The 5,118-nt window shown below is 35.3% G+C and overlaps 1 pseudogene; it reads right to left on the reverse strand.

Annotated features, from left to right (window-relative positions):
• Positions 1-1,236: 1,236 nt before the first annotated feature.
• LOC103668000 lies at positions 1,237-3,719 on the reverse strand (annotated as a pseudogene).
• Positions 3,720-5,118: the final 1,399 nt, after the last annotated feature.

The raw sequence follows: 5,118 nt of genomic DNA on the forward strand, positions 1-5,118 counted from the left end.
GAAATGGATTTAAAATTGTGCAATATCCATCCAATGAAATACTTAAAGCATTGAAAAAGATCAAACAGATCTGTGTAAATAACATGGATAAATATTTTTTAAAAAGCCAATGTTAAGTGAAAAAAGCAAATGTAATAATCCATTCAGTGTAATATTATTGATATAAAATTCAACATATATAAATATAACAGTACTATATTTAAAAACACACCCATTTATAGTAAGACTATTTTTTTAAGATTTTATTTATTTATTTGACAGAGAGAGAGACAGCTAGAGAGAGAGGGAACACAAGCAGGGGGAGTGGGAGAGGAAGAAGCAGGCTCCCAGCAGGGAGCCTGATGTGGGGCTGGATCCCAGAATGCCGGGATCATGCCCTGAGCCAAAGGCAGACGCTTAATGATTAAGCCACCCAGGCGCCCCTATAGTAAGATTATTTTTGAAAGCAGAAGAGTGATAAGCACAAAATTAAGAAATGTATTCAATATTCAAGGGAAGGCAGAAGGATTCAAATGACATTTGAGTATTGACAGCTACTTGCAGTGTTTGACTTCTCCAGCTGAGTTGTGATTCACATGTGTTAGTCTTGTATGTATATATCTGTTATTTATTCATATATGCATAGATAGACAATACTTGATTGAAATTAGATGATAGATGATAAATACATAGATAGATAGACAGATAGATGATTGATAGGTAGATAATAACAGATAAATTCAAAAGGTGGTAAGTAAGTAGGACTAGGGTTCAGGTAACATTCTGGCCGTCTATATTTCAAGGAACCTAGTTTTATTCAATACAATAAACTACAAATTAGAAAGCAGTTTTCTTCTTTGATTTTATTTACTTCAGAGTTTCATTTAGAAATGAAGCTATTTATACATTGATGCATTTCTTTTTCATTCTCAATAATTTTTCTTGCCTTTTATTTATTTCCTTCCAGACAGAAGGATTAGTTGGTCCAACTGATGGAACATATTTTGTAAAAATTCAAAAAAACAAATTTATCAAGTATTAGCTTTTTTTTTTTTTATGTTGGGATGAAACATTTTAATCTGATGGTAGCACATAATACTGTACAGGGAGTACTCCCAGCTCCAAGAGTTCCTCTCCAGATTATAAGAAAGTTCTCAAAAATAACTGGATTTGCTAGAGCCTGGGCTCCTGCCCATGGGAAGGAAAGGGAATGTAGCGGGCAAAGTGCTTTAGTCTGCTCTCTTGTCACTCATAGCTCTAATTCTGAGCACAGCTCTAAGTAATTCACCAGCTCCTCAGGCTGAACCACAAGCCAATCTCCTCTGCACTCCACGGAATCTCTGCCATGGATAATGTTCCTGCCAACTTGAATGCAAAGGTCCCCAAGGATGGTCCAGGCTTAGAGTCTGCAGGGTTGGGGTCCCTGGGCATCACTTGGCCTGTCTTCACCATATTCAGCTCCCCCCCCGACCACCGCCCCGACTATGGCAACCATAGGTCCTGATTGCATGTACCTCACCAGGCCAGCAAAGAATAAAGTCTTTCAGGTCAATGTAGTGTTCCTTGAGAAGGTCCTCAGAAGCCTGAACTAATTTCATAGCTATAACATGAAATACCTTTTGCTGAAAATGCTTGATGATCTCTCCCACGAGGCTGTGCTGGACCCCATCAGGCTTGATGACAGTGAAAGTGCGTTCCTTCACTGTTGGCCATGGTTCGCCTCCAGCTGCTCCAGTTGCAAGTCCGTCTGGGGCGCGAGCACCAGAAATGCTAAGTATTTCCCTTTGATGTTACGTATGACTTTATTTCCTTTTGATGTTACGTATGACTTCTCAAGTCCTCTAATGGGCCATCAAAACGACTGAAAAAATGCAAGATCTAAAGTGACCATGTAGTAAAGCTGACGATTACAGCTTTGATCTGACTGATCAGCATGAATTGAGAACTGGTGGGAATGTGGGTGCCCGGACGATGTCCACATGGATACTGATGATAAATGCCCTCTTTGTAATCCACTCCTACCAGGAAAGTATATTTGATCCCTAGGAAAGGGAATGTTGTGAGGATGGATCCTTGGATACACATAAAATAACTCAATTAACTTAGATTGAATTACTTACTTCTGTTAGAATAAAGGCTTGGATTACAAATGAAATTCAGTTAATCAAAATTTAAAAAAATAGAGAATGTTTCTTAAAAGCTGAAGTTTTGCTTAGGAAAATCTATGCTCAATAAAGATCCTTGATGCATAGAAAATTTATTTGTTACACTTTTCATCTATGAACAAAGCCCGGTAATAATTTCCTCTTCCTGTATCCTTAAGTTGTTTTGAAAATTAATAAGAAAACTGAAGTTCTAAGTGTTTGGACTAGTTAATGATTTCTCTTTAATCCACATAATGCCGTCCATGGTTAGGATAGGACTATTGTATGTATTGTTGTTATAGGTTTTACCATAACAAAATTGAGGGTGAAGAGTGTGATGTAGCTAATTTCTCCAAAACTTTTCTGCTAGAGGCGCGTTTCTGAGCTTCTCCTGCCCCTGATTATCAAATGGGCATGCAGTCATTCCCCCATCCCATAGCATTTTTGTGATGAGTTTTTGATACAGAGGCTTCAGTTTTTATCTATGTGTTTACGAATTTGTTTCACATTTATTTGCATTTAGAAGCTGGAAAAAGAACAGTAGTATTATTTTTAATTAATGCCAACATCATTTTAAGATCTATAAATTTTGTGAAGTATTTTCTGATTAAAATGTACTGAAAGAGTGTGACTGGTTTATTCTCCTTCAAATTGCTATGTGACATAAACATGGAAGCACTGAAAATCATATGAAATTTCAACTGCATTTTGTATGGAAAGACGTATACTTAGTTTGTCACTAGAATACAAAGAAGGTCGGAGTGACTAGAGTAAACTGAGAGAAATGGAGAATTAGATCCAAAAACGGGGCCAGAATGGGGTGGCCAGGTCCCATGAAGATGTGTAATCCATGAATAGATTAAATTTTAAAATGAGGTAAAAGCTGCTAGAATATTTAAACTGAGAAATGTGACTGACTTATTCAAGGATCGCTCTGACTGCTATGTGGAGAATCAGCAATGGTGGGTAGTGAGGAAAGGAATAGACCAATGAGGATGTCATGGCAATGGTCCAAGAAACTGATGATGCTACTAAATTTGTAGTGGTGAATAGTCTCGAAATCTAGAATCTTCTACAAGAAGAATTATGATTTGCCTTACCAATATGTTAAATAACAATATAGTAGTGATACAAATATTGATTGATGAGTTGATGATTTAGAAATGAATGGGACAGGAACTGATAGAGAAAATTGTGGAAAAGAATGACAGCCCAGAAATTGACTATTGTATATAAAATATATATGCATAAATTTTAAAATACCCAAATTAATTAAATAGAATAATAGTCAAACATTGCTGAAAGTTGAAGAAATAATATAGAAAAAATGACATTCTTATCTTATATCTGGACTTATAATTTAAAAAAAATAGAAAGAAAAGAAAAAAAGTATTTATATATAGAATTTTGTGGAGGAAAGTGTTTCCTAACAGGTTAAAAATCTTTTAAAGCCACATAGATTTTTAAAGAATGTAAACACACTTTAGGTCAGAAATAAAATTAAATGTTATATGTATAATAGCAAAACACTTAGACATGACAAAGAATTAGTTATCTTATTTATAGAAAATTACCTTACCAAACACTAACACACATGTTAGCATATCTATAGAAAAAAGTCAAAGATATCAAAGGAGAACCATTTATTAGTAAGAAAATAAAAATCCAAAATCATTGTTTATTAGATGTATACAGATAAAAACAATAATATTATATGATTATGATATGTCAAATTTTCAAAATGCTTATTCTCTCATAAACAGCTAGTAAGAATATCGTTGGTACAGGGCGCCTGGGTGGCACAGCGGTTAAGCATCTGCCTTCAGCTCAGGGCGTGATCCCGGCGTTATGGGATCGAGCCCCACGTCAGGCTCCTTTGCTATGAGCCTGCTTCTTCCTCTCCCACTCCCCCTGCTTGTGTTCCCTCTCTCGTTGGCTGTCTCTGTCTCTGTCGAATAAATAGTAAAATCTTAAAAAAAAAAAAAAAAAAAGAATATCGTTGGTACAGACTCTTTGGAGAGCAATTAGAATATTTTGAAGTTATGTTTCTATTTTTTACTCTGATCACATTTCTACAGATTACTTTACAAAAATTAAGGGTATATTCAAGGATGTCTCTGAAACAATAGTATGTTGAGACATTGGAAATAAATGATTGAGTTGTTTAAATAAAGTATGGCAAGACAGAGTAAAATATTATGTAACCATTAATATGTATATTTTCAAAAGGTAATAATGACGCAGACTACTTCCCTGAACGCAATGTTACATAAAACGCAGGATATAATATGATTGCAGCCACATTAAAATCATGTATGTGCTTAGAAAGGCAATGCAGAGGGTCTATAATCGTGGCATTAAGAGCGTTTGCTTTGACCTCAAAGTACCAAGGTCTGGACCTCAGTTCTGAAATGTGCCAGCTGTGTTACCTTGGGTAATTCACTCCCTGTGACTTTGGCCAGGTTAATACGTGCCTAAGTTTGCCGTTACATAAAACAGGACAATAGTAATATATGGCACTTGGTGAAAATTTATTTCATGATATCATGAGTTAATGCTCAAGAAAAGAGAGCCGATAACAGCGTTTTACATTTTATACATAATTTTCCTTTTATACATAAGGAACATGTCTGTTTCTACCAAACAAGTTAAGAAATCGAATATTTACTTTACTTTGGAAAACTTTTTCTACCCATCTTTCATCATACCCCTTAGAATTGCTCCCAGAAGCAACTGCTCTCCTTAAATTTATGTTGAGCACTCTTTTGAGTTATATTGTGTAGTACTGTCTGCTTTTGAACTTTAAGTATTTGTGAACATATCATAGGGTTTCAAACTTCGACTTGTTTTCTTTTCCTTTTCTTAATATTACACTTTTAGGATTCATCACAGCTGACACATATGGCTGGCTGATTCATTTTCACTGTGCATACGATTCACAGAATGATGTTTGAATATTCATTTACTCAATCTAATATTGATAACATTTAGGTTG

The sequence above is a fragment of the Ursus maritimus genome, unplaced genomic scaffold (assembly GCF_017311325.1).
Source record: "Ursus maritimus isolate PB19 unplaced genomic scaffold, ASM1731132v1 scaffold_7, whole genome shotgun sequence".
NCBI classification, from domain to species: domain Eukaryota; kingdom Metazoa; phylum Chordata; class Mammalia; order Carnivora; family Ursidae; genus Ursus; species Ursus maritimus.